Raw genomic sequence first — 12,143 nt, 5'->3', positions numbered from 1 at the left:
AATTGATTGGATTTATAAAAACCGCAGTTGCATTTTGAAATGAAACTAGCAGCAGACTGACAGTTGAAGGGGAGGAGTTAACGGATGCTCTGCCAAAACTGTCTAATCTAGTATTAAAATCATTTGAGATGTGTCGTTTTTCAGGACAGAAGTGCATTTTCAGATATGAATTGAAGATTATGAGGGTAAATTAATTTTAAAAAGAAAATGACCCGCATTGATATCCTGTTTACTATAAACACTGCAATATTTCATAAAAAAATCTGAATTGTAATTTCTTATTTCAGAGGGACTTTAATTCTTTAAAAAAATCCTAATCAATTTTGTACTAAATTTATTTTTTGCATTCCCAAAACATGATATGCATGGCGCAAGGCTTTTGCTCGCAATAGTGCGAGTAGTGCATTTAAAGAAAATGTTCCATTGTCTCACCTCTACGTGGCATATTTTTCATTTCGTACCCGGTTTGGCTGGGCAAACACGGGTGAGTGGTGGTTTGGGTCTGATGAGCGCTGCCTTATGCGCATCAACTGGCAGCTGTTTATTTGGGGAGTGCTGCAGAATGCCATTGTAAACAACACCTGCTCTCACAGACTCCTTACAGAAAATCCACCTCAGCCTCTGACATCAGCTGAATTCATAGCCTTAACAAATCTGCATGGAACGTCTGGGGAAATGTTTTTGAAATTATATTTCGTCTGATCCTCGGATGTAAATTGAAAAAGTTAGGTTCAGCATGACTCCTATGATTAAATACTTGCTATCTTTTGCGCTCCTTTAATTCAAGGCCACAAATCATTAATGATATAATAAAGTCAAGTATCCCAAAAACAACCGTGACCACAAGAAGCAATTTGGATGTAGTTAATTAATATTTTCTTAAAGAATTAACATATTCTTTATGAATGATTCATTAATGAATACATTTTAAACTTTAAACCACAAGTCTACAAAAACTTTCCAGATCTCTGGTGTGTGATATTGAGAGAAACAAAAAAGCTCAGATAACTGAAGTCTGTGTGCCAACAGAAAGGCGAACATCTGAAATGAAGCAAAATTTCTTCTGCGTTTGGGATGTTTCAGCTCCAGTGTAAAACTGCACTCAAGTTCTATTTGATATTAACAAGGCTTTTAGTTTACGGGCTTAATGCACAAAATATAAATATAAACTAATACGTACTACTTTGTTTGTTTACACAAGAAACTGTTAGCTGAAAACCAAGTAAGCTCAAATCTCATTCATAACTTCCTTACATAAAAAATATTTAATTGCAAAAAATAATCATTATAACAGAATATAATGCATACTTTCTCTAGCAGTTATTTGCTACTACTGTTTTTATTATGAGCGTACTACATGTTTATTATTGCTGGCTCTTGTGCCTCTGAGAAAATGCCCAATGTATTTGTCATCTCGAGGCGGTACTCAGCTGGACCACAGCCTGCATTCATCAAGCAGAAGTGGGTGATGGATGGGCCGCTGAAGAATAGAGCGACTGCAACATGGCCTGACTTTAAAATGGGTGGTTTGGCTACTATACTGTTGAGAAGAAAAAGATAGTAAAACTATTGAGAAGCACTGTGATCCAAAGTGTTACAGGTCTGTTTAAGAGTTGTGCACCTATAGCCCTGATACAGAACATAAGAACGAACAAAGAACACATTTTTTAATTATTCAATAAAAATCTGGCCAAAACTACGATGGTTTTAAGTTTGTTTTGGTAGCATGAAATGGCTAGCCAGAGTGAAATGTTAAGAAAACACCCTTTAACTGCCATTGTTGGAAGACAAATATGTTATTATGTGGGTGTGACACTTTGACAATTGATTTGATATATTTGATCATTTTACTCAGTTTGTCACATTTAAGCTACTTTGAAACTGGGACTGCAGCAGTTTTATCTACCCATGAGCGTTCACTGAAGAACTTCTCTGTGAGTATACAACACCTTCAATGTGAAACGCAATACAACTGGCCTTAAATGGAACAAAACTGCTCCAAACAGAGACTGTCAGAGGGCATTACGCGTTTCAGTTTTATTACAGTGAGTGCAAAACAGCGTACTGTTTACTTCTCTACATGAATCTACTGTAGAGAACGAGTGCGTACGTTATACTTCGGAGTAAAAAATAAGAAATTAAGAAGAAGAAAACTGAGGGCATTTTTGTTAAAGGGGCGATTCACCAAAAAAATTTTATTTCTCATGATTTATAAATTCTCTGGTCATTTTAAACCTTTTCTTTCTTCTGCAGAACACAAAACATGTTATGAAAAATGTCAGTAACAACGGCGGTACCCATTGACTTGCATTGGTTTTATGTCCGTGCATGAGAAGGGAATGGGTATTCTTCAAAATATATATAGAAGAAAGTCATATAGGTTTAAAATGACAAGAGAATGAGTAAATGATGACAACATATTCATTTTTGTGTGCACTATCCCTTTAAGAAATGAGAAAACACATCCATTAAAGGTAGGGAAGGCAATGCTTTCAAAGCATTTTTTAAAGTAATATATACATATTTATTTTGTGGGACCATTAAAATTTTGTCCAAATGCAATCATACTGTAGGAACTGAATACCTTTCTGTCAACCTCTGCATTTGCATAACTCCGTGCAACCTGCTCGGACATAAACCACAAACAAATCCGCTATAAATTCTAACGATAACCATAAATCAGTTGTTTACATTCATTATTACTGTAATGTATTGTAACTGTAAATGAGATCAATGACGTGAAGAAGAATTAAGAGAGATCTTTGAACGACTGGCTTTTAAAGCAAAATTCAGTCAAAAGTATCACAAAATAGTAACACCTAAATAGCTATAGAATATTATGATGATCTGTGGTTTGTATCAGGACTGGGGCTATGCCAGTGTATGGAAAGGTCTGTAACACAGCACACTGACTCGACCATCCTACAGCCAGTAGGCTGTGCAATGACATGAACTATTTCTTCATGCATCCGATGCCTTCCTGCACCAAATAAATACTGTCATACAGCAATGTGACAAGTTCTAGATTTCATACCTGAATTTTCAATTTGCTTGAAACTCCGTTCTGACAACAGCAATAATAAAAAGAGTAAGCAAGACTCGCTATCAGGCAATGATAATAGTCCCCAGTGCTCTCACTAGAAATATGTCAAAGTAAAAAAATGAATAAAAAATTTAAATTCTGAGGCAGGAATGAGACTCATGAGAGGCGAGGAAGATGGGACAGTCGGAGGTGATCCATGAGTGTGTATAAACTATAAGTAAATCAGTCAATCCCAAAATGCTTGAAGTGGTATATACTGTAAAGGAGAAAGGTTTGATACCCTTGCTCGTACTGCGCCGTGCATGATGCAAAAAAATATTATTTCAATGTATTACTGTTATATCATGTAGCATCAATGAATACGCTGCTGTCTATATTTGAGTGATGAATACATTTAGACCATGAGGCAAAATTATCGGGCGGGGAGAGACGATTCTCTCTAGACCTTTGGAGAAATGAGCTGCTTACGCCTGTATATCTGTGTAAAATGCCTGTATTGAAAAAGCATGTTAAAAATGTACCTGAAAATATGAATACCAAAATATCTTACAAAATGCAGAAGCATGTGTTTACCAGGTTCTTACGGAAGGCCTGGAAGCTTTCGCCGCTTTCTTTGGTCAAGGGCCGCCCAAGATGCCATGTGACTGACAGGTGGAGCAACCACTCACGTTTCGTTTTGTGCCGCGTCCTGTTTAGAGGCATGGAAATGTCCCCGCAGTAACAGACTGGTGTACATTCACAAACGTGTCAAAAGTTAACAGCAACCACAATTATTATTATTTTAAAGTTGATGCCGTGAATTTTAAGAATTAAGCGTTTAGTCGAATGTGATGAATTCATATTGCAACCGTTGTAAGCACGACAGCTTGCTTCTTAGATCAGACGGCTTTGTGTTGTTTCCAGGCGGACCGTTAAAGAACGCGAAACATACGTCTCCCAGAAATCCTGTGAAATTCAACCAATCTGATGTCGACTGGGCGTGACGTCTGAGGCTGAGACTAGGGCGCAAGATATAATATGAACAAGTTTTCTTTGACAGCTGTTTTTAGTTCAGCCTGTTCAACTATTCAGACAGCAAGGTCGAGAATAAAAAAAAGATTTTGCTCTGGTTTGTGGCCACGGTCAGATGTTATTATATTAGCTATAGTGAGTCTTTTTGGATCTGTATTGAGGAATGTTAAAGTTCACTAAAATTGTGCATTGACCGGGCAGTTGTCAATCAACATTTTTGTTTAGATTCTTTGAGATATTTATCATTCAAACACTTTTTGCAACTTTGCAAAGCCAGACTTTTGACTATCAGAATAAAGTAACTGGCTGACATAGTTAACCAATAACAGTATTTCCACAACCTTTAATTTTATGTGATTTTTTTTTAAATCAACAAAATGTATCAATCTTTCACACCTTGTAAAGAGAACAGATTCAAGGTCGACATCATAGAAACGAGCCAATTGGATTAAAATTGTTGTGTCTATGCCAGCTTTTAGCATTTTCTTCTTTACAATATGCGTCATACCAATCTGAAACTACTGAGACAACAGCTAGTCAAAGTCATCGCTGAAAATGTGCAGAAAGCAGCTCTGTGTTTTCCTGTATATCAAACTGTATTTAGACTTTTTACAGCAAGTAAGCACTATGGGATAAAACACATGTGTCCTAAACTTCAGAAAACCTCTTATTCAGCATTCAAACATAAGATGAAATGTGCTGAGGTCTCTGACAGTCTGGGATAAATGTGCTGTACTAGAAAGCAATCCTTTAAAAGTGTATTAGATGTAGCAACATACTAATCCACTGCTGAGGATGTCTACATATTGTAAATGAATAAGAAAATGTGCCGAGTATCACCATTCAACCTGGTATCACACCAAAGCGTGTAACAGGCACGCCGGTCCACTCGAAAATCTGAGTTAGTGTCACGCTTTGACTCCTCTAGGCGTGAACATGACACGCTCCGTTCTTTGCACTTGTAGAACTGAAACAATTTTAAAAATACGTATTAAACGTACTATTATCTAAAATGATATTTTAGAGCCTCCTACCCTAAACCAACCCAACTCCCGACGATTAAAAAACACACGCAACAAGCAAATAGAAGTCAGCCATGGGCATTTATTTAAACACGCAGCAAAAACTGTATAAAAACATTAAGAACTGGTCACTTTCATAGCCGTACGATTGTGTGAGCACAGCAGATTTTAATCACAGACAACCGCGCTCCACGAAGGAAGGCACGCAGTGATGTATACGCTCAAGTTTTGCGTGTGACGCAATCGGTGCGAACAGCTAATGGCGTTTCACAACTTAAACAAACATAATGACCAGAGCCAATGCCATGTCACAATTGAAGCTGACGTTCCCTGCCGTCCATTTTAGAAATTGTAACCGCTTTCTACGGCAGACAGAGAAGGGGATCGCTGTTCTTTGGCCTCGGAATGCTTGGAATATTTGCACCGTTTGAATGAATAGCATCTGTGGCCGTATCTGACAGTTATGTGTTGTGTTTTATATTATAATATACAAACTGTTAGGTTTATGTGTACATTGGCATGATACTGGGTTGGACCATTGCAAGCCTTCCAACAAGCACACAATTACTATACTGTTGTTTTGGTAACTGGCAAGACGACAAAGGGCGACACATTAAGTATAAAAGAAACAAATCTTTTTTTCTGAGATTCTCCAGTCAGACACAAAATGACTTGCCCTTAGCACCAGCATGTATAACGAAAAAGCTTGGGAGCAGAACACACTATAACTCAACCATAAACTGTAGACTGGACACACAACACTGCCCCTCTCCTGAACCAGTGCAATATGTTTGCTGTTCTGAAGTGCTGGTTTTACCAGAGTAGAGACCTTCGGATGAGCAATGTTCAGCTTACACCTAGATTTGCCATCGGTCACACAAATACTTTCAATTCATTTAGCTCAGAGCATAGATGGCTGCCGCATCAAAACTCCAGTTTTTTTTAAACTGTCCTTGACAGGAGAAATGTTTCGACATATACAAGGTAGTGCAGGCGTGTGGAACACGTGGGTGATTATAACAAGGATCAATAATAGATTTTTTAAAACATTTGCTGGTGATACAAACGATACGAGGAATTATTTATATTATTATCACTGGCTTTTCTGTTAGACGCAGCTGTGCGCACGGTCTCTCACTCTCTCAAACACCACGTAGCCGCAGTGGCTTAAGCCTCCAAATCCATATACTGTTACAGACGCTCGAAATTAGATGTGCAAGAAAGTAGTCCTAACATCAACGGTATTTTAAAGACGATAACATGACAGATTGTTCAAATTAAACATTTGAAGTCCTGAGGTGTGGTAACCATGCTATAAGCGGAATAATTGAACGGCCCGTCGTCAATTATTCCTTACTTAAAGGTTTAGTTCACCCCAAAAAAATCTGTCATTTTTTACACACCCTCTTGTCATTTCAAAACTGTATGACTATCATAAAAGAAGATATTTTGAAGAAAGTTGGTAACGGAACAGCGACGGCACCCATTCGCTTGCATTGGTGTCCATGAAAAAGAAGTGTATTGGTGCCGCTGCTGTTCGGTTACCAACTATTCCTGTATGTTCGCTTAGGAACATGACATTGGGGATCGGAACACAATACTAAACCATCTCAACAGCAATGGCATTTAGCATGTAAGCGAGCACCGCTTCTGTCACTAGCGTGATGGATTCGAGACAATACTGTCTGAAAAGCCACAAGAGAAAAATGACATGAATATAACGCTCTGTTAGTTATGACACTGAAAGTCGCCAGAGGGTGCCGGCACACCCTGGATGCTTCAAAAAAGCTTTGATAAAAGTAGTGTATCTATTGGAACACGGTCCGCATGGTTTTCTTCCATTAACACATCCGGATTCAAAGCATGACGCACAATAGCCAGAAAGATCAAACAATTCTCAAGTAACTGAATTTTAAAGCAAGGCATTACAGGAGTCCTTTTAGCCGTTCTGGTGCATTCAGCAACTTGTAACATGCAGGTAAGCATTAAGTATCTCAAGCTGGGATAGTCACACACACACACACAGTCTAATGAAAAGTCAAAAGAGACCTGTGCGAAATGGCTTCGGGAACACTAAGATGATAAAGAGTGACCGTAAAATATATGGCTATTGGCTTCCACACATTCACACTAATGTTAAATGTCATTGTAAGCCATTAGCATGAGGATAAAACTGAATTAAGCAATCTTGGCTTGCATAATCGGGCGTCCCTTTAAAATGCAATTTCAACGAACGAATGAATTACAAAGACAAAATGGCTTTGTTATAATTTTTGAAAGATCAACGAGAGCGAAATGCCAAAGCTTTATCAGATTTTGACTCAGACTGTGCATCAGAGCGAGGCCAAAGTTAATCGTTTGAAATTCGTTTGTAGTTTGCGATATTTAGGCATCAATTGTTACTTGACAAAGATGATTCAATATCAGTCTCAACGGTTTGCCGCTTTGTTGCAGAAAGAGCAGTCTGAAAAGCAAAACAATGGTAAAAAGGCATTTACTTCTTTCTCTATTTCAGTTTCCTGGTGTGGTTGACTGGAGACGGTATTGACAAACCACCTGATATTTGTTTCTTGTTTCCTTCTTGACACTGTGGGCAGTTCAAAAAGATGTCAATTACCTTTCCATTAACAATGTATTTGGCTTTGAAAGTGAACTTGGATCTTTTCACTTTACATTTTTGTGGATCCAGTCCACTTCAATATTACAGAAAAATAATATCGATCATCATGATATTTATTATAATATTTGGAATGAACATGTTTAAACCCTTAAAAGTTCCTTTTGTATAGTAACCTGACCAAAGATTGTGGGCATTAAATGAATGAAAACAATGGACTTTTGGAGATTTAGCATTAAACTGAATGTTGTATAGCAAATAACATCAAAGTGGCCCCAGATTGGTTTGCATTATGTTTTAGATTTTTATTACATATTTTGTTCATTTGAAACCTAATTGTGAGCTTATAAATAGGTGAATTCAGGTTTACTGGGCCACTTTTTGACATTCATCTTAATGTAAAAAAGTGTCCCAATCAAAAATGAATTCACCCCAAGGAAAAATAAAAGTTATATTTAATTATAAGCTCAAAATTAATATTAACAAAATATGTTATAAAGGATACAAAACAAAAACAATACAAATATAATGCATAATGTACTGTATAATGTGTAACATAAAATATATACTTTTAAAAACACTGTTGAATACATTGTAAAAATATAACGGTTATATTCAGTATATATATATATATATATATATACATATATAAATATATACATATATATATACATATATACATATATATATACACACACACACACACTCACCTAAAGGATTATTAGGAACACCATACTAATACTGTGTTTGGCCCCCTTTCGCCTTCAGAACTGCCTTAATTCTACGTGCCATTAATTCAACAAGGTGCTGAAAGCGTTCTTTAGAAATGTTGGCCCATATTGATAGGATAGCATCTTACAGTTGATGGAGAATTGTGGGATGCACATCCAGGGCACGAAGCTCCCGTTCCACCACATCCCAAAGATGCTCTATTCAATAGAGTCTATTGGGTTGAGATCTGGTGACTGTGGGGGCCATTTTAGTACAGTGAACTCATTGTCATGTTCAAGAAACCAATTTGAAATGATTCGAGCTTTGTGACATGGTGAATTATCCTGCTGGAAGTAGCCATCAGAGGATGGGTACATGGTGGTCATAAAGGGATGGACATGGTCAGAAACAATGCTCAGGTAGGCCATGGCATTTAAACGATGCCCAATTGTCACTTAAGGGCCTAAAGTGTGCCAAGAAAACATCCCCCACACCATTACACCACCACCACCAGCCTGCACAGTGGTAACAAGGCATGATGGATCCATGTTCTCATTCTGTTAACGCCAAATTCTGACTCTGAAATCGAGACTCATCAGACCAGGCAACATTTTCCCAGTCTTCAACTGTACAATTTTGGTGAGCTCTTGCAAATTGTAGCCTCTTTTTCCTATTTGTAGTGGAGATGAGTCGTACCCGGTGGGGTCTTCTGCGGTTGTAGCCCATCCGCCTCAAGGTTGTGCGTGTTGTGGCTTCACAAATGCTTTGCTGCATACCTCGGTTGTAACGAATGGATATTTCAGTCAAAGTTGCTCTTCTATCAGCTTGAATCAGTCGGCCCATTCTCCTCTGACCTCTAGCATCAACAAGGCATTTTCGCTTACAGGACTGCCGCATACTGGATGTTTTTCCCTTTTCACACCATTCTTTGTAAACCCTAGAAAGGGTTGTGCGTTAAAATCCCAGTAACTGATCAGATTGTGAAATACTCAGACCGGCCCGTCTGTCACCAACAAACATGCCACGCTCAAAATAGCTGAAATCACCTTTCTTTCCCATTCTGACATTCAGTTTGAAGTTCAATGGGATTGTCTTGACCATGACCACACCCCTGAATGCATTGAAGCAACTGCCATGTGATTGGTTGATTAGATAATTGCATTAATGAGAAATTGAACAGGTGTTCCAAATAATCCTTTAGGTGAGTGTATATATATATCTATATATATATATATACACACACACACACACTCAAATTCCACATTTGTTCTGCTCAATGAAAGATTATTTCACAAAATTTGTCGTTTAATACTTTAATACACAAACACTAGAAGTAAGAATCAGAATTGTTAATCTTGGTCAGGTTTTTGTGCACAGAAGAGGTAAACATCCTAAAGCATATAACCACCAGTCCAATACAAATAGCAAATCCGCTGGGCAGGATTTGCTGAAATTGAGTGCTGGGGCAAAATCAAAGCTACACTCCACACGAGCAGATGGGATGAGCTCAGGTCATCATAAATTACCCAGTGAAACTGCCATTACTTTGAATGACAATTTGCGTTTCGGCTCCATCTACCATTTTAGTCCTGAAGGCTTTTGAGAGAGCACCTCTGCTCTACCATTCCCCCAAATCCCATCTTGAAACCTTTCACACGGGTACACTGATCCAGACAGACACTCCTGAGAAACAGACTGAAACTGGGAAAAGATGCATCTTTAGCTTAAATATAAGCTCTGTGATGTCCAGCTCCTCGGGGGTCTGGCTGATTTTAGGAGTACTTCGTTTTTTCCCTATATATAACTAAAGGGAGCCAAATTTGGGCAGAAACTTGGCCGTTTGCCTGTAGGATACAGGCCGATAATGATCAGAGCTATAGTGAAAATATGAAACTCCCTCAGCAGTGGGTGAGCTTGGGTCTTGCCGATTTGAGGATCTGAAGCAGCCAGACATAAGGTCAAGTTCAGCACAGTTGATGAGAAGCACTTGATACCCTCCTATTAGTTATTCAGTGGCCATTGTGTCCAGAAACCCACCAAAGCGCACTGCAGTCTCTCATAAAATCTGACACAGCCACTTGCATAAAGAGAGATCCATAACCCAGTTCAGTCTACAAGAGGAGCCTCATTTAAAAGCTATAAAAACTCTAATGTCTCCTTATTAGAAAACATCTGTCTGTTTGGTGTAAACAATATGGTGTGGTAAAAACATTTGCGTTCCGATTTACAGCATGCTGAAAAGGCAACACGATAAATGTGCTAATTTGTTTAACTTTTGGAATAAAATGCAAACAACAGATTTTACGTTTTTAAAACGTTTTTTAAACGTTGCATTTAAAAAAATCTTAATTCCTAATTTCTAATCAATTCTCCCAGTCAATTGGCAAACACAATTCATCTGTAAAGCATGCGATGTTAGCGAATGTTACAGGACATAGGTAGGGCCTAAGTTTTAGTGGAAAAATGTAATGCTGTAAGACACATAGCAGTGGGTCACTTTACGCATCAGAGCAAAAGGAAACGTTCCGCTCCACAAGCATATCTGACTGCAGGCTACCTGAAAAACATTTGTACCAGTCATAAAAAAGCTCCTGCACAGACTGTATATTTCTGCTTCGCAGGTGTTTGCGGATGGCTAGTGTCCTTGTTCAGCAGGGTACACCAAGTTAAAAGGAACTGTTTATACTCGAGAAGACGTGTCCAAATGCTATATTGTGTTTCTATAAATGCCAACATTTCCAAATGAATCAATTTGAAAAAAGTTCAACTGTGTCTTTAATGACCATTTCTTAGAAGAAACATTAATTCATCTTCTGAATAGGGCAAGTAAATTATAAAAAAATGTTCAGTCCTTGTAAAACTGATCTAACCTTGATACTCATTCATTTTAATATTTCAGTGTCATGGACCAACAGCACCAACAATCTTATTAAAGCAAGTAGCCCAAGGATGTAATAAGGTTTTGGTCAAATCCTGGAAATGTGTCTGTTTCTGAAACCTCACAGATTGACGCTGTCCTTCCGAAACCTCGGATATCTAAATTCACTGTTTTTCAAGAAATGGAAAAAAACACTGACAACACAGTGTTTAATCATTTGAAAAGTACAAAGTTGACAAGCACTTTTGAATGCTTTTTATTGATGCTTTTTATTTCATAATAATAATAATAATAATAATAGGAATGTTGGTAACAGAAAACCAACGGTACCCATTGGCTTTTGTGTACGTACAATAGAAGTGAATGGGTACCACCATGGGTACCATACCAGTTTTTGGTTACTAAAGTTTTTCTAAATATCTTTTTCTGCATTCTGCTGAAGAAACAAAATACAAGTTTGAAATGATAAGAGGGTGAGTAAATGTTGACAGCATTTTCTTTTTTGAGTGAACTATCCCTTCAAGGGGCATCATGGCACAATTCAATGTCTTTTCTACATTCTAAGATCTATTCTAGTCCGTCTATGAAGTCCCACAATCCTGTGCGTGCAGTATGATGGTTGTGGGATTAGATAGTCATGGCAAAAGGCATCACATTCATTACAGATTTTAGAGCTGATTTCCTAAAGATTGGTGAAATAAAGTCCTTGACTGACTGGGCATGGATCCAGTCAAGCAGCTGCCTTCACTTTTGTAACTTGTTCCCCCTTCTTTCAAAGCTACACTGAAATGCACAGATTTCAATTTGGGTCAAAAACTATTTGAAAGCAAATGAAACAAGGACACGGTACCTCTGAGGCTG

At 37.9% G+C, this 12,143-nt stretch overlaps 1 protein-coding gene across 4 annotated transcripts in view; it reads right to left on the bottom strand.

The window, feature by feature from the left end:
- nos1apa (nitric oxide synthase 1 (neuronal) adaptor protein a) overlaps positions 1-12,143 on the bottom strand; it is a 97,344-nt gene that overhangs the window by 32,557 nt on the left and 52,644 nt on the right. The gene's annotated exons all lie outside the window — the stretch shown is intronic.

The sequence above is a fragment of the Barbatula barbatula genome (genome assembly GCF_947034865.1).
Source record: "Barbatula barbatula genome assembly, chromosome: 7".
Lineage (NCBI taxonomy): Eukaryota > Metazoa > Chordata > Actinopteri > Cypriniformes > Nemacheilidae > Barbatula > Barbatula barbatula.
Note: the sequence above shows the minus strand (reverse complement) of the source record. Positions and strands in the feature narration are given on the sequence as shown.